This window comes from Corapipo altera, unplaced genomic scaffold, assembly GCF_003945725.1.
Source record: "Corapipo altera isolate COAL_440 unplaced genomic scaffold, ASM394572v1 44, whole genome shotgun sequence".
NCBI classification, from domain to species: domain Eukaryota; kingdom Metazoa; phylum Chordata; class Aves; order Passeriformes; family Pipridae; genus Corapipo; species Corapipo altera.
Window position 1 is genome coordinate 883119 of NW_020884880.1, and position 19064 is coordinate 902182.

The 19064-nt window shown below is 37.9% G+C and overlaps 2 long non-coding RNA genes across 2 annotated transcripts; both read left to right on the forward strand.

Annotated features, from left to right (window-relative positions):
• The first annotated feature begins 3832 nt into the window (after window positions 1-3832).
• On the forward strand, window positions 3833-13364 carry LOC113945400. Its single transcript, XR_003527071.1, has 3 exons — window positions 3833-3918; window positions 4083-4159; window positions 13224-13364. It is a non-coding gene; the product is annotated as an uncharacterized LOC113945400 (long non-coding RNA).
• A 1294-nt stretch (window positions 13365-14658) lies between these two features.
• Window positions 14659-18812, forward strand: LOC113945141. The gene is made up of 3 exons (XR_003526963.1): window positions 14659-14918; window positions 16116-16245; window positions 18519-18812. It is a non-coding gene; the product is annotated as an uncharacterized LOC113945141 (long non-coding RNA).
• Window positions 18813-19064: the final 252 nt, after the last annotated feature.

The following is a 19064-nucleotide window of genomic DNA, read 5'->3' on the forward strand; positions in this document are numbered from 1 at the left end:
GAAGTCTCAATCTTCAAGAAGTGGACTTAAACAGTGACTTCATTTGATATGCCAGTACCCAAAACAGGATGTCAGCCTTGTATTTGTATGTGCAGCCTTCCCCCAGTTCCCACAGCAGCCTCACCCTTGAAAGATACTGTTTTCCAGAAAGCTCTTCCAGGCGAGAGCCCTTGGCCACTTCTATAAACAGATATGAAAAACAGAGTTACTAGTCCCACATATTTTCTCCCACCTTGGCTACACCTCTCTCTCCACCTTCCTCCTTGTGTTCACCAGCTGGTGGTGACACTTCACATTCCAACCTCTTCTATAGCTCCAAAATTACTTTTTTTTCACCTTCGCAATGACAGCTTTAACAGACAACAATGCAAAGCATGATTTCTCTCCTGGAACTCTGGTCCTCACCATTTGAGATCCCTTCGGTGCACCTGTTGGACATGTTGAATTCTGTCACAGCTCCTCACTCTGAGTTGAACAAATCTTATTCGAAGGTTTTACAAAGCAGTGGAAGTTTATTTGTAGGACTAGGAACATAAGTGCTTTTCCAAGCATATGGCCACCTGCAAAACAGTTCCTTAATTTGCGTCACTGAGGAATACTAGGTGTATCCCATGACCTTAATTTGCATTATAAAATCATAGAATCATAGAATTGTTTCAGTTGGAAAAGACCTTTAAGAGTTTTCACCCAACACTGTCAAGTCCCCCACTAAATTTTGTTCCCAAGCACCACATCTACTCATCTTTTAAATCTCCAGGGATAGTGATTTCACCACTTCCCCGAGCAGCCCGTTCCAATGCTTGACAACTCTTTCAGTGAAGACTTTTTTCTTTATATCCAATCTAAACCTCCTCTAGTGCAACTTGAGGCCATGTCCTCTCATCCTTTTGCTTGTTACCTGGGAGAAGAGACCAGCACCCCACCTCACTACAGCCTCCTTTCAGGTAGTTGTAGAGAGCAACAAGGTCTCCCTGAGCCTCTTGTTCTCCAATCTAAACACCACCATCTCCCTCAGCTGCTCCTCACAGGACTTGTGCTCCAGACCCTTCCTTAGCTTTGTTGCCCTTCTTTGTACTAGTTCCTGCACTTCAATGTCTTTCTTGTAGCAAGTGGGCCAAAACTGAACACCAGATTTGAGGTGTGGCCTCACCTGGGCCCAGTACAGGGGGACAATCACTGCCCTAGTCCTGTTGGCCACACTATTCCTGATACAGGCCAGAATGCCGGTGCCCATTTTGGCCACCTGGACACACACTGGTGGCACGTGTTCAGCTGGCTGTCAGGCAGCACCCCAGGTCATTTTCTATCAGACAGCTTTCCAGACACTCATCCCCAAGTCTGTAGCATTGAATGGGGTTGTGAAGTACTTTGACAGGATCCTGACAATTATCTGAGGGTTGGGATAGTGGAAGAGGATTTTCTTTTGTTTCCTTTCACTATTTTAGAAGTAGATTTCTTGTGGCTCTGCAAAAGAATCCTTGGCATGAATTGATACAAAATAATCCTTTGTGTACCTAGAGCTGATTCTATCCCAAAATTTAGAGTATTAAAGCTGGATTAATGTACCTGCAATCTTTCTGCCAGGAACATAATGGAAGGAACAGGTTCAAATTTGAAAGAGTCACTAATGAGACATTGATTAAAAACTCCATCCGTTATGCTGGAAAAATTCAAGTAAACATTCTGATGCTCAAGAAACTAATCTAACATGAATCAGCTGGCTTAACAAACCATATTACATTACAACGAGAAAAGAAAAACACCAAAAATGTAGATAAACAGGGAATTCATCCACTGTGATAGAAAAACACATTATCTCATACCAAAAATATGACAATTTTACAGTCCTCTTTTGGGGAGGCAACTGATAAGGCCAGTTGACTGCTTCCCTTTCATGCAAAAATGGCTTCCACACTCCTGAATAGCAAACCTAAGCTGTCTTGCCCTGCCTAGTTCACCATGCTTCTCCCAGCTGAACTAGTAACTTCTATTAGGCAACGCTTGCTTCTAAATGCTCTGGTTAATCTCTTCAGCTTTGCTTATTTTAGTTTTTAGCAAAACTGCATAAACCATTGAAGACTACCACAGTATCCTCGCTTAACCTGCATCCCATTAACATGTCTTTCTGTTTCTTAGCTGACAATAAGCCCCTAAGTAGCTTTTCTTACTTCAAACAGCTTAATTAAACATACTCATGCAAACCCACCAAACAGTTCTTCATTTTTCAAACTGCTCTTTCTGTATTGCAGAGACAAATGATGTACAGGTTAGGATAATCACTTCTTTCCATAGGAACAGTTTCAGGACTGTGCACAGCTTCATTTTATTTGTTGCTTCTCTCTGGCAGAAAAGGTATTTCTCATCTGGTAATTCAGTTCTTCCCTGGAATACAAAAGATCTGGTTTTGCTTTAACTTAAAGCCTTAGTTACCAATCTTTCACACCAAATATATACATAAAGAGATATAAAAGTATTCAGTAAGTTGTCTGAATTTCACTCTGAGGAGCATCTTTTTCTGGTGCAATTTCCCCAGCTGAGGATATAATTATTTAGTGGCTGGTAGGTCAGCAAGTCCTTTAATCAGTACATGTCATTTCAGAAGATGTACCAGCTGGTGCAATTTTCATAACGCATGAAATATAAAAGTGGATAAATGAGATTACAGCAAAGAAAAGAGAGCAGACATTAAATTATGCCACAAAAACAAAACAAAACAAAACAAACAAACAAAAAAACCCAACAAAAAAAGCGCCACAATTAAGGGCCACAGGCCCTTTTTTTTTTATTCAGCACTTAACAAATGCTGAAAAAAAGACTACCAGAGTAGAGGTATGGCATTAAGAAATTGTGGTTTTGGTAGGATAGGCTCTCTGAATGTAAGTAAAACACAAGAATGACAACTCTGTAGAAGAAGGAATTATTTTTGAGACATTCGTGATTAATAAGTTGTACGGATACTGAAAGTACTGCTCTGAGCAAAGGCCAGAGCCTACAGCAAATAATAAACTAAATTCCTGCCACAAGAAAAAATCTCTAATCTCACAAAATCACATCAGAACTTCCAGAGTCACAAGAAGACAGGAATAATTTCTAAATATAATTTTTTTTTTTTTACTAGAAAAATAACTGTCCTAGTTTCAGAGAACAATAGCACAGCTCTTCCTCTCTCCCCAGCACATGCAAAGCTGCACCTAAGCCCTGCCCTGCCCTCTGCCCCGCTGGCACACTGCAGCTGGTGAGGCTGCAGCATCCTTCACCTGGGTGCCGACTGCACATTGAGCTGACTGACCTGTCAGTAGCAGGGGGTCACATCCACCAAGACACAGCTCCAGACTCATGCACCCGTGGACAACCGAGCTCCAGAGGGATGCTAGGAGCCTTGGCAGCACATGGTGCCCAGCCAGGCTGCCTACTCTTCCTCTGGGGCAGGCAGGCAGCTGTCAGAAAAACCATGTTGATTTAGAAACTAATGATTCACCTGCCAAGCCAATAACTCAGCTGTGTTCTCCTCTGCCTATGCTCTCCAGAGGAGCACAAAAGGGCTTTTCTTTTCTTAAAAAATGGTAAAATTCTAGATCCAAACCTGAGTTGCTACATGGAGAAGCAAAATCTCCTTTGGAATATTAGTTGCTGCCCATATAAAATGGAAGCTTACAAGATGGCATCCTACCCAGTGTCAGATGACAAAATAATCTGAAAAACAAGGCCAGATGTGAAAGTGACAAAAATTAACTGAATGAGTACTAAAGACCGTGGTCAAAAATTTTTGTTCTACGTGACTACAGCAATTCATCTTTCTTGAAAGGCTTGTTTGTCAGAGATCTGAGTACCCATTTGTCCATCAACTTAAAGAAGACTCAATTCTCAGTCAAGCTGCCAGTGTCAGACTTCCCACTCCACTTCTCAGTCATTCAGACTGTAAGTATTAGACATAGATTGACATAGGCGATGAACATACAGATTTTCTAGTTATTTCATCATGAGAAACCTCATTCAGCCCAGCTCCCTGCCAAAATACAATAGATTTCCACATGATCTGGTTGCTTATTTGTTCTTTTTTTACCTTTGTTTCTCTGGTACAGGATGGATTGCCTCAATGAAAATACCTGAAGTAGCCAAACAACCTAAAAATATTTCAGAGGTAACCTTCATGTTCTAGGTAAGTGCTAACTTAAGGCAAGTAGATTTTTATTGATTTTAAAAGCCTTCAATTCTATAGATGGATTGAAAGAGGCTCATAAGGATTCTAATATAGAATGTATCTTGTACTCAGTAGGAGATATACTGAAGCATGCTATAAACAGTAGCATTTCAGCTAACTAACTTCTGATACTGAAAAAAATCCTGACTTAAAATAATATAGGTGCAGTAGACAGAACCTGCTACCTCAAGGATCTGAGGTGACAAACTTTTGACTCAGTTCAGAGGCAAGCCTGGCTTGCAAGAAATTTTTGTATGAGAACTGCACAATTCCAAAATTTACCAGAATTGCCCCTGTACAGACTAATAAGGAATGAGTGATAAGAGACAGTTGTGTGATTAACAAGTCACATTTAGGTGCAGAAGTTATTTGCAATGTGTGCCAGGTATTTAAGCTCCCATCTCTGCTGATGGTGATCTAGTCCATACAGTCAGTGGTTCCTGCTTGCATAGCTCATGAGGTTAAGAGCTCTCTCATCTTCACTGACTGTACTGATTTCATCTCCAGTGACTACGCTTGGAACAAAGACACGTGACTCCCTGTAGGAGGCTACAACTCCCCTGTAGATACCTCCATGGAACACCTCAAGGTACACCTTCTGCTTGTGAGTTGACCACCCTAAGTCTCCTTCCTTCAGTTTTAGTATTTTGCTCTCAAGCTGTGACATTTTGCAGGTGGACAAAGATGAAGTTCTCATAAATAGGGTACTTACCATCTGCTTTCCGTATCTAATTTTTATGTGTTCCCTAACTTTTCTTCTCCTTGACAACACACTGACTTTTTAAATAAGTCATGACCCTCTCTACATTGCCTGAAAATGGGAAGTGTTGCACAATGTGGCAGAATAGGCAATGTTGTATGCCTCATAGCAAGGTGTCTTTGAAATCATGTAGGCCTTAAAGTGGGATTTCTCCTCTTTTAAATGAGAAAACGTAGCAGGAGAGTTTAAAAAACATTTAGTACCCAGCCTCATCACCATCTGGTCAGATTTTATTATTATACAATTGAGCAATCTCCTGCTAGCTGCACCACAGGGGAATTTCTTAAACGGCCTGCCATTTACCATTTATAACTGTAGCAGGGAATAAGTGGAATATATGACTAGCATTTTGTGCCAAAAGCAAAGGTGCTTGCTTTGGTTTAGAGACACTGGTTATTCCACATGTAAACCAATAGATTTATGTAGATAAAATAATTTACGTGAAGAAAAAACAACATATTTGCAAAGTGTCATTAAGGCTCCTGAACCAAACAGAACATTTACACCTTCACTATAAATTGATCACAAGAGCTCCCAATGCCAACGTGTGTGAAAAATAGTTCCCTTTAAGAGAACAGCTGCTTCATTGTTAGTAGGAGTTTCACACAGAAAAAATTAAAAGTTGAGGAAGACTGTCTGTTCAGCCCCATATATTCACAATGAATATTAGAAGCTCTTAATTAAGCTCCATCCCATCACCATCAAACTGAGTTATTGTAGGAAGCAGAAGTTGCAAGAACACAGAAATAGGATAATGTTTGATCACTAAAGTAAGAATATTGTCAGTAATTGTTTGGGGAAAAAATATCCATGGACCGGTGTTTTCACATGTGGATAAATAAGAAGAGTAAGGACTGGAAAGAAACGGTCATTGGCTACAGTACAGACCAAAACCAAGAAGCAAAACACAAAGGTACTTGTCACAAACACAGAAAATCTTAGAGAACTGTGATGCCAATATCATAGCATAATAATAAGCTGATATTATCTGCCCTAGAGAATTATTTATACCTTTATATTTGGGATTGGTTGCCTTGTTCTGATTGTTTTAATAGATTCTGAACTCTATTGTCAAGTTCAAAATGCTTTAAACTGCATTTTATTGTCACTTGGAATCATACATATTAGTAATGGTTGTTCCTTTCCTGCTCTGGGGGAATCACCTTGGCTGAAAACACCAGCTACATAACCTTCTTGTCCCCTCTCACTTCTATAAACTTCTAGCTAGAAATGTTACTATGATTTTTGGTTGTGGTTGCTCAAAGACTGCCAAGTTAATCATTTAACTGTTTCTCAAAGAGCCAAAACAATGCTAATCAGATAAAATCCTTATGGTTTGTAACAAATCAAAGCCACCTATGTCACAAGTTCATATACAATATTGTGTTGAATTATTCTCTCCACAGTTTCACAGAACTGTGATAAGCCCCAGGGCCAGAGGTAACTGCAAACAGTATAGTAGAAACTGAATTACTCCTTATTTGCTTACAGTTCACTTGCTAAAGCATCAAAAACATCTAAGCACAGAAATCTAAGTCAGAAACCTAAAAGTGTTGCAAGGTATTTCAGTATTTTTTAAATCTTGTTGCCATTTCTACCAGTTATGTATTTCATTGTAATGAAATTACTCAAATCTTCACATCGTCAGGCATACATCCAGGCCAATTGTAATGTATGAATGGCATTAGTCAATTTTAGGACATAGGCTGCTGCCATGGGAGCTGAATTCTGAGACACCAACAGCTCCAGAGCAGCTGGACTCTATAGTCCTTCCTAGACTCCATTTGCAAAGGTAGGGGAAATTATGCATTTAGGAATGGTGATGACAACATTCACATTTTTCCAGTTCAATATCAATTCATGGGTAGTAGGGTAGGGTGGGGGTTTTTTCTCTTCTCCTACCAGTGGTCTACATGCCAGTCTTGAAAAGAGGAAGTGCTGTAATTGCTATTAACATCATTCTCTGATTCTGGTACAATATCAGGGCTACAGTCATTTGAAGAAGTAAACAATACTAAATACTGTCTCATTTCTTCCTGTGTTTTGTAATCTGAAAGAAAAAATTCTCAGATTCCAAAATACTTGGAATACTTAGCATCGCATCAATTCCTAAACCCATCCAAGTCTTATTTGTTTGGTTTTTTTCCTCTGAAGACAGCAGCAATTACCTTTCCTGTAAGAACAAAAACAAAGTTATGTAGCACAGAAGTCTAGGAATACCTGTTTCAGCATCCTATCTCCCATAATGTTCAATATCTGAGATCAAGGATATGAGATACATAATACCAAGGTGTCACCACAGCTTCTATGCTCTGTGACTGAGGGAATCACAACAGGTATCTTTGTATTTAATAGCATCTGGGAAATTATGCTCAGCATGAGTTGGTTTCTGCCTCTTAATCTGCCTGAACTTTCCTCACCCACATATAACAAGAAGGGATAAATATAACAGTTCTTTGAAAAAGCCCTTCCTTTTCTTCTTACCCATCTACTTGCTGATTTCATTTGTTGCTTCTTTGGCAACTGTATTATGGAGTGGATAGCTTTTCCTTGCAAAGTTTTTGATGCAACTTAATTATAGCACAGAGACAACAGGTTGTTCTGTCGTAATGCTAAGGCTGGCCCTGAGGTCCTCTCAGAGTGTCAAAATGAGGGGAAAGCTGGATTTGCAGTCACAGACAAAACTAAAGGAGGTAGAACCTGGATAGGAAAGGAAAAGAAAGATTATGTATATCAGGAAAATTGGACCCTGAGTGGTCAAGAGAAACTGTTTGGCTCCCCTGGATATATTTGTAGAACTTTTAAAAAGATATACCAGAAAACAGATCTGAAACTGTTATCCCTGTTTGAAAAAAACCTGCACATACTGAAAGTTAATATCAGAATCCTCAGATTATCAGTTTAAAAAAATAAAATCACAAGAATCAATATATATTATCCTACAACTGTGAAAGGCAAGCAAACAGCAAAGCTTATCTTGCATCTTAACATGTGAATGGTCTCAGATAACATTCTCATCTGAAAACAATTTGAAATAGTTTTCATACCAGCTTCTCAGCCTGCACAAGATTTAGGGTTTGACAAATGATATAGTAGTAGTGTATTCTGACTAAAGCATTTCTGCACATGTTAAATGATTTCTCAGTGCATACCTTCAGAAAATGATGGAATACCTGAACTAGAGACTAATCTTTCACTATTTTCTATTCATTTAAAACAGATCTTCATACTAAAGATCCTGCAAAAATCTCAACCAATGAGACATTTTCTGAGTAAATTGAAACCATGTAGAAAATACCTTCACAGATTTATATGGCGGTTGTTAGTGATAAGTGTGTAATTATTATTTTAAATTTTTTTATTTTAAATATCCCGAGCTACTGTCCAGTGGCATAAACTGGAAAAAATAATAGGAAAACGATTATAAGAATTTCTCTTCACTGTGCACTGTAATTTTTAGTGTATGAATTCTCAAGGCTTTTTGTCTCTTTGGATGCACCTAAATATTCAAAAGATACTGGAAACACATAATAATTTGGAAAAAAAAAATGTCAAGTGGCATGCACGTTAAAAATAAACAAAGTCATCTATGTTTTAACCTAAATTCTCTTCACTGGGCTGTCACTTCTGTCCTCTTCATAGTCCCTCAGAAGGGCATGCAGACGTGCTTCTGAGAAGACATCAAAACCCAGCAACACCTCAAGGTTCAGGAGGATCAGTTCTCAGCATGATTTTAATCAGGTCAGAAACTTGAAATCTATTGAAATTTGAAGTGAAATGGTCTCATATACAGAGGAGAGATGGTACAAAGTTGCCTTGGCATGGCATGGCTAAAAACTGTTTTAACTGGTTCATATATTTTGGGTTGCACAGATATCAGCTATACAGCAGTTCCAGACACTAGAATGTTCTGTAATTGGAGTGTGGTTCAAGGACCTCACTGGAGCATACCATACCTCCATTCCCTTTCATCCCTTTTAAATCAGGCCTTTTCTGCTATTCCTTTTGACCTTACATGAGAAAGCTGCATGCTGAGCAAGAACTGCAAAAATCTTGACTGTTATATTGAAAAATGTACATGTTGGCAAGTCAAGAGCAAGGAAGATGGTTCAACCAAAAGCTGCACAAACTCCCAGCAGAATAGGAGTTTGTCACTCCAGCTCCACTTGCTGCCATTGCCTAGAGAAAAGAGCTCTGCTAAACGAAGGGGAAGACAAGGGAGACGTCAGGCAGCATGACCCAGCTCTTCAGAATGAGACCAGAACTATGAAGAGAACAGCCACAGTCAGTCATTGTCAACTGCAGCATTTGTGGGGAACGTGCACCTGTTATCCAACCAAAGTTTGCCACATCAGCCCCTCTGACTACTCCCCATGTGGGCCTCGTGAACAGGAGAGACAACCTAATGGTAGAGAGACAGGAAGACCAAAATACTCAGTGCTTTTCTAGCCTCAGTCAAACCTTGCTCACAGCCCTTTGCTCTGCATGTACCAGCACGGTTTCAAGACAGAGACAGGAAGCAGTGGGAGAGCAACAGTTGAGGGAATACTTATAGAAGATAGATGAGTTCAAAGCCAGAGTCCCATATGAGACACACTCAGTAGAACTAATAGATGTATGATGTGATTGTGAACTGTTTATTGTTTGTGAAAAATCATGACAATTACAGGAAGCTAACAGACTTATCCCAGTCCTATTTTTTTCCCACATTATCCTTAGTCAATGAAAAGAAACAATAGAAAAACCTTCTAACAACTGCAAGATGTCATAAAGACTTTATTTTCTTACTTGAATAGTCAACATTTCTGAAATACCTATGTTAGAAATATTTCTTTTTAAGTTTTTGATCAATTTACTAGACAACAGATACTGTGCTGTTGTTAGATTTACTTTGCTTTACTTTTGAGCTACTTTAGAGAAATGTCAGTCTGTGGATTTCAACTCATAGCAGTTCTTTATCCTAATCACATTCAACTAAAGAGGATCAGAATTTTTTGCAATCATCTTCAGCTTACTGAATTTTGTTGATTTGCAGTTTTTACTTTTAGTGTAACTAAACTTTATACTACAAAATATGCCAAAATATGAATCCTAAAGATACCCACATATCTCTTTTTTTCTGCACAAATAGTCCTCTTCCTAATACCATCTATTATTTTTACAAGTTACAAAAATCATATCCATTCAACTTAAGACTTTTTCAACTTACAGAGTGAGCTGTGTCTTTGCCTTTGTACTTGTCACATCTAGTTGTACATGTAGAGACTGCCAGACTGTCTAGAAAACATTCTCCCAGGCCAATAAAGAGTTCAAGTTTTCCATCAATGAACACCAAAGCCAATCTAAACACCCTCAAGACTTTTCATGAGAGACAAGCAATGCTTTTTCCCCTAAGGGAAAAGTGCTTAAGCTTACCAAGATAGGAAATCTATCTTATAAACTGTCTAATTCTTACCAAGAACTTTTATCCTAAATTGATCCTACCCAGAGAGTATGATACCAGAAAACTTGTAAAAAGCACATGCGAGCTTGTCATTTTCACCCTGCCCGACTTTAACTAGAAATTACATGGTACAATTGACATTTGCTGTAGACATAGATGTTTTCCTATTGCTCCAGCAAATAATACTAGAACTAGATTTGCGTGAACTTAAAAGAATTTAGGATTTCATTCCTTCCCATTGCAGTATCTGAATCAGTTTAATATCTCTAGAAATGCAGGAGTTGTTAGCAAAATAACTACTTAGACAGACATCTTTTTGGGTTGAATATAAAAACCATACTGTTGCTCCACTTTTACTTTGCAGCATTATCAAGAACTGAACATAGGGTATATTAACTTTGATATATCTAATAAACACAAACTAGCTGCAAAAGTTCTCATTCTTACCAATCTGAAAAGTTGTCTCTTTGAGAACTTTTACATCTAAAGCCCCACTGAGATGCTTAATTTGAAAGTCTAATGCAGTGAACTTCCCTTCCTGTGTTTTTTGGTAATCTAATCCAAATATAATAACCTAGAAAAAGACTTATCCTGGTACACTTTGTTCCTCTATCACATTTTTAGCAAGAGCTTGGATCTAAAACCCATTTTCTAAAGTAAAATTTTTCACTGATTATTTTAAAGGCATGAGAATTCTGCAGGTTTTCCTGTGAATAAGCACACACAAGAAGTGATTACATTCAAGTCCCAGTTTGTAAGTAATTTGAAATACTACATTAAGGGTCACAGACCTTCAATTGCCTTCAACAGATTGTAGAACATCCAGGATGAAATTATGAATTCCCTATGGGTCAGATTCCACCCTCTAGCCCAAGGAAACTATAAAAACTGGTAACTGAAGACAGTTTGATGACTTACAAGAAGTGCATTAAGTGCACAAGAATAGATTTAATACTGATATTGTGTAGTAACAGTTCATCAAATGAGAAATAGTTCACCAAAGGTATACCAAATCTCTGAGCTTTGTACTCTTGCATTTTTGTTGGCCCAATTTGCTGCTCCCAGGTAAAGAATGGATTAGGTGGAATCGTTGAGGAACATTAGCACTGAAATTGTCTTATCATATGAAGAAATAATCACCATAGTATTGAAAAACCCACTGTACTGAAAGAAGCCCTCTGATCCGTTCCAGATTTTTAACTGAGGGTGAGTAGTATACAATACACCAGTTAAGATGATTAGAGTTATATCTTTTCAGTAACGTTCATCCAGTCCAGAGAACTAATATTAAGAGAGGGTTTCTCCCCAGCAGATGTTGTTCAAAAACCAAAGAAGAAGACTTAATTTCTTCTTATGTATTTAATTAATGACAGGGAAGGAGAGAAAGAGAGAAATATATTAAATGGACATGGACTCCCTAGACTGATCTCCCTTATCATATTTTTATTGAAATTTAACACTAATTAATTTGCTAGAAAGACATGTTTTCTGATTATGGGCTGAGTACAGTGTTGGGGGCTGGAGTATGTGGTATCCCTGTATCCCTGTACTGTCCTTTAAGAGGCATCCACACCTCTTTACAGACAGTCACTGCTTAAGATAGAAATGATTTTAAAGTATCATTTGTAAAACCAAACAGATACTTTGTTAGTCTCTAAATATTGAAGCAGAGATCAAAATGACGAAAGAGTACTGAAAAAAATCATTATTGTAGACATAGGCAGAAATGATTATGAAATTACTCAGGGTGTGCTATTGGTTACCTCATATATAGGAACAGAACTGAGAACAAAAGAAGAGTCCCAGCATTGTGTCGTAGCAAAGAGAAAGGGTAGCTGTGTTTTTGGTTTCCAAGACAGCTTTAGGAGTTGCAAAGCATTTCTCAGGAGAAATCTCTAAAAATGGCCACCAGAATAGCTAGGCTGAGTTCAACAACTGGTATTTTGCAGCTTTCATCTTTGCACAGCCCATCTGAAACTATCACAGAAGTCACCAATATATTTCAGCCCAGATCAAGCACAAGATACAATTTTTCCACAACTAAAACAGAAGTATTTGTCTACAGTGAGAGAATAAAACAGTAGCAGTGCAAGATCAATTCTAGCTCATGGATTCTGTTTCAAACTTAATAACATTTTTTAACTTTGGGCTTGCAAAGGGCAATAGCTCAACACTAACATCACCCACAGAAAAACAATGCAACCATACCTGACCCCCAATATCAACAACCTTATCCAGGAGAGGGTATAGAAATGGTGTAAATAGGCAATGGTGAACCCAATGTATTTTTTGCAAGTTCCCAGTAACCTATAGATCAAGGATTTCCTAAGCCACAAATGAATTTTTTATGAAATAATATTCCTGAACTGACATTTCCCATTAGTTTATTTGCTTTTTAGAGATCTGAAAGCTTCTGATATCTACTTTTTAGTGCAGCCAACCACACCCTACCTGACCTATGAACTGTGTGGGAAGTTACCATCTTCTGTCTGTTCTAAAACTGAAACCTGATCAAGCTTTTTAATAACTTATAAGTCTTTTACAAGAAGAAAAACCCATGAATCCTCCTAGCTTATTTATCAACTCTGCTCTACCTGTTCTGTCATCATCAGCCCTAGTTGGGGCAGCTCTAGTCAGTAATTTTCTCAGTTGAAAGTGATGTCATACCATTGATCAGCTTTCTTGCCTCCTCAAGGACCTTTTGTGGTTCTCCTATATACTTCTTGTATAAGTTGAATTACTGCTACACACAGAATTTGCAGTTTAGAATACAGATTTGGCCATTAACATAATTTTATTTCCTTTTTCTATCCTCCAAGTTCTCTTTCAGAAGTGGGGACAACTACTCCAGAGATCATCACCACGCCTGTAAAATGATGATCGTTTGTCTCTCATATATATCACCCTGTGCCTATAAGTACTGACTTTCTAATGTCAATTGTGTCACTTGAACACGTGCTTATCCAAAACTGTGGAATTCCTTCCCAGGTCTATGCTGTCAGCTTTTTCTTTTTCATTAGCAAACCTTATGATACCCACTTTGTATATGGTGTTTAATTTGTGGTTTAGGGCACCCAGATATGCTTTTATATTAACATCAGTTGTAAATTGACACACTGACACATTGTCATCACCAGTAGGCATTTGCAGTTAGACTATCTAGGTCTATACCATGACACAGTTACTGTTAGTCTGTTTTGTAAAAAAAAAGAAAAAAAACCAGGTCTAGTGAAAAGTGTCCCTGACCACAGCAGGGACGTTGGAACTAGATGATCTTTAAGGTCCCTTCCAACCCAGGCCATCCTATGATTCTATGACAACATAATTAACAATGTTTGACTAAAGCATTTTGAAATTCCCAAATTAGGACAACTTAAATTAATTCAAACTATTATTTCATTCAGTTGTTACTTTTGGTTGTAACTTTAGGGAGCTTATTTTAAAAGCTGATAGAAAATGGAAATGTATGTTTGAATCTATATATTCGTATGAAAATATTGATTTGGAATTAACATTTGCAGTAAGAATTTTTGTTGAAGTTTTAGAATGTTTTCCAAATGAAGTGTTTTCTTCTATGTGAAGAACTTCTGCAGAATTTTCAGTTACTTGAAGTGTTTTCATACATATCTAGTAAGTAAGCAAGCTTTGTTTTACTTTTAAGACCTCTTTTTCTTACATGTAAGAGTAAACCCAAGTTAACTAACTTTATAGCTGCGTTGCTGCATTCAGTTGTTTTAATCATTTTCTTGGCCATTTGCAACTTGGCCATTTGAGCTCGTAGGCAACAAGAGTTTTCTCTGTGGTCTTGGAAGGTTGGAGTAAAAGGCACAGAAAAGACAAATGCAATGCCTATCTTTCAGAGGGAATATGGAGTGCCCAAAACCAGAAGACCCTTGGGTCTTCAGGTCTCAGAAAAACTATTTGAACCAATTCATTTTTAAAGGGATTTGGAAGAAAGCAGGGGTTGCAGAGCCAGGGCTTGTTTTTTCTGAAACACATCAAACCTTCTCCAATAGCATAATGGGAGCAAACAAACTCAAAACTGGTTTGAAAACTACAGTTCTCTCAGTAGAACTCACTGGCCATCTCATGTCTTTGGTGAAATGCCAGTAAAAACAAATTTAATCATTAATTGGTCTCTTACATGTGTACTTCTTAGCCATTATTAAGCCTGAGATCTTCTCAGTGCCACATGATTATCAATTTTGAATATTTTCATTAATTTAGTTCAGATACCATTTACTAAGCTTCTCAGTCTTTCTTAATGATATATTTTTTCAGGGTTTGATCTTTTTCCCACTTTGTTCTCACATTGTTTCTCTAATTGCCGCTGATTCAGCAACTTTATTTTTTAGATCGGAAGGAAGAACAAACAACTATTTTCGAGATAACTTTGGATCATTAAAACAAATATGGCCAAATGTGTGTAGCCATCCTGAAGCTCTTTACAACAGAGAATAAGGAAATATAAACAGCTTTTTAGGCATGTTTTGAATTGTTAGACTTCCTAGCAAGTAGGTTAATATAATAACAGTAAATCTCTATGCTAATCGGGTGGACTTACAGTGTGGTCATGTGTCTGCTCCATGCTGAAATGTTCTTGCATGTAAGGAAAGGATTATTATTAAAACATTTATGAGATGTTCCACCCTTCGCTTTTCCAGAAGTTGTATTTAATCTTAATTTTTAAAATACATTGCTTTAATGTGACCTATGAAGTGAAGAACTGTGCCCTACTTTGCACTGGTTTTGCTGAATAAGCTTGAGAAACTTACTTTAAAAAAAAAAAAAAAATTCCAAAAAAACCCCTATTTTTAGCTTCAGAATAACCAGAATATCATCTGTCTTGGATTCAGCATTGTTCTCTGGTATTTTGTCTGGGAATCAGCTTTGTTCAAACTCAACTGAATAACATCTTTGGAGAACTAAAAACAACCCATCCCTTTTGCAGCAAGATCAGGCAGCAGTGTACTAATCAGCTAAAAGTGCAGAGGCAAGCTTCTAACAAAGACAGCTTGTCTCCTAAATGATTAGGGCACTGGAATTAGATGATTAAGATATAAATTTAGAGCCTATTAAATTATCCTGCATGAAATTCTGTCCCACTTCAGTTCTCTAGTTGTTTCATTTCTGTTACCAGAAGCACAGAAGTTAAAGACATGCCACTCACTTCAACTGGTGAACAGTTCAGCAGTTTAGTCAATATATCAACAGATAACAGGAGACAGAAATGTCTGAAAAAATAAGCAAGTACAGTTAAAGAAAGGAATCCAGCCTTTTTCTCTACCTCAAAAAAGCTAAGAAAAGTGCTGCATTTTTCAACTCATGAACTGGGAACTATAGAAAACTTCAGTAAATACAAATTCAGATTTTTCAGAAACAGATGTAGCAAAACTGACAGTAAAACTGTCTGCAATTATCTAGGCCAGATAAAATTACAAGGCTATTCTGCTATACTGCTAAAGAACAGCAGTATATACATACTTCTGTACGCTTTAAAGTCAGTAAAGAAATTTCCATTGACTGAAAGGGTAGTTTCAGACTTTATATTCATGCGCAGTTCCAATGGCAAAAGAAGCAGTCTTCATGCAGGAAAAAAAAACCAAACCAACTATTAGTTGCTTGGAAGGATGTTAAATAAATATCATCCTTTTCAGATATCATGCCATGCAGAGCTTTACTAAATTTCAGTCTTTTATATATTTTTACAGAATTCTGCACTGCAAATCTATGGCAGTAAGAGCACTGCAGTTAGCATAGAAGATGCTGGTAATGTGAAGGTTGCTATTAAACAAAGTGCAGAGCAACTAATCTTTAGCTGAGAAAGAAGACTGCCAACAGGTATTTTAAAAATTGTTTACATAAACAGTAAGAATATTTCTACCCCTACAGGGTCCTAGATGTTGTCCATGCATTGCTACTGATAGCAAAGATATATGAGCTGTAAGGCTCATCTCTGCTAAGTTGCCATCTACTCTTCAGTAATGCTTATTCTTGTACCCACATTCATTCTATTGCATTTGTTCTATAATTCACTAAAGGAAAAATGAAAACAACCAAACATGAATCAGCCAAAAAGCACATTTACTTCTTTTATATTATAGGAAGTTGCGCTTTTTTATCCACTAGTCAGTAAATCTGAGCACATTATGTGTTTATTAGAGAAATAAACATTGCCAAAACTTCATGCAGGTAGACCATTAGGAAAAAGCCTATGATTTTATGTTTTGCTATTGCTATTTAGCAATTGAGCTTAATCTATGTAAAACCTGTACTCAAAACACAAATAATTACATCTGAAAGTACTTAAGCCATGTGTGTACTGAGATAACTGTTTATCGAGGTGGCCAGAATTGTCTCATAGGCTCCTTGTCTTCTCTTGGCTGTCTTCTATCTATCTGTTTTCTTATACTTGGGACATGTCAGGTTTGAGCAATCCTAAATCTGCTCCTCTGATGCTTTAGGCCAGAAATCTGTATCACAACTATACCTAGGTCTGAACCTGAACTAATATCCCTGCTGCACTGGGCTGCTTTATCACCCTAGCTCTCACAAGCTCCCTAGGATTGATGCCATCTCTCTTCCGGGCTTGTAAAGCACCCATCACATCAGGGATTCTGAGGTCTAGAACAAGGGCTCTCAGCTGCTGTAAATGTGAAAAGAATGGCCAAAACAGGGGCAGTTCATGTATTGCCATCACCATTTAATTTCCCAGAGGCTTAGCTGATTTGAGAAACTCCATCTTACGGTGCACTTTTACATAATTGCCTTTCTCATGAGCTGCTTCCTGGACTGCCACTGGTCCCATCCCTGGCTATCTTGTTAATTAACATTTTTTTCTGCTGACAATAAGGACAGGTTTAGCAAATTCCTTGGTTTCTACGGACAGTAATTTGAAAACTACTGATCATTACATTCACTGCTAGCAGAGAAAAAATCTGTATGCAGCCTTTTAATTCAGGCCTGCTGTAGTCACCAAGTTTTTTTCATCAAGGGAGGTCTTCATTTTCCAACACTTACCTCAAATCTTTCCTAGCAATCCCACTTACAGATTATTGATATGTTTGTCATGCTCTTTTTTATTTCAGTTTAAGCAGTCTTTAGCAAATACTGAATTCTCAGTAGACTATAACAGAAATTCACTACTTCTAAGTTAGACTGAACTTTATATGTGTATTAAGATGCAGAGTATTCCTATTCCTATGTGAGGATTAGGAAGACAAGTAGTGAAAGTTTTTAAAAGCTGTAGTAAGAGATTTTTGAGTCAGCTGAATTTAATTTACAATGTGATTGATCTTTATAATTCAAATTATTATTCCTTAAACCTTTTGAATTTAATTTTGTTACTTCTCTGCCTTTCATGCATCACTTAATTGCTTTTTGGAGAAAAATAATCAATGTAAAAAAATGCATTTCATGACTAATAAAAATGTAATTCCATAAAGATCGATTAAACTTTTGGGAAATACTCCAACCTAAAAGTAATAACTTTGGAGAATGAGTCTTCAGTTGAAAGGAAAACACCACTGCACTCAGGGCCTTTCTATTACTATCAAATGCCTTAAATACCCACACCTCCAGCTAAAGTCAGTGTGATACACATCTGCTCAGTACCTCCAAAAATCAGGTTCGTAAGCAGCTCCTCCACTCTCCAGTTCTGCAGTGTCACTCAGAAAAGTTTTGCCAATCTTACTGAGAGACACAGTCAAGGGGGACTCAGTTGCACTTCCTGGTGAACAGACGCTGCAGCTGGAATGAAATACAAGTAAACTGAGTTTTCTCCCAGTTTGAACAATATATGTCACAGACAGTCTTCAGAGGATTTTTAAACTCACTTTGGGTTTTCAATTAGTGCTACAATACCATTAAGAATATTTATACTGGCACAGACCTGTCATACAGACCATGGCCTTTTCTGCACTGACTGACACTACAGGAGTCCAACTCCTCAGTAGAAAAGGACAGATTTTCTGAGTCCAATTTGCTAAAAAGTATGTCCAAATCTATGTCACAAGGTTCTCTATTCCTTCTAGCACTTTATTTTAGCATTTACTTTTGTTATCTTCACTATTTTTCATATCTGCATCTGTTAAACTGCTTTTTTTAATCCAAAGGAAAATCAGGGTACTGGAGATAGAAAGGACATTATAGCAGTTCTGGGAGAGAAGAGGTTGTTCATGTTCTCCACTGACAAACAGAAATAAGAAGCAGAAATGTAGAGGTAAGAGCTACCCTCAATATCTCCCAGTGCTCGCTTCCTCAGGACTCTCAGCCCCTAAAGTCACTTCCCAATCTGTGCATGAGAGACTGAAATGGCAATGGTTAATGACTAAAGGATTGGTCTTTGGAAAAGCATTGGGTGCTTTGCTGTCCAAGGGAACAGCCCAGGTGCAGAGGGGGTACACATCCACCACCAGAGGCTACAAGCTGGCTTTTTAGCCAGATAAGGGAAGAGGCCAAAAAGAAACAGATCCTTCAAGGTGGGATAATGCTTTTTATCATGCCCAATGTGTGAAAATTCCCCTCCAAGGAAGAAGACAGGGAGGCCCTATGGAGAGACCTCAACAAATTAAAGGACTGGGCAGTCACCAACCATAGGAAATTCAACAAGGGGAAGTTCTGGATTCTGCATCCGGGATAGGGCAACCCTGGATATGTGT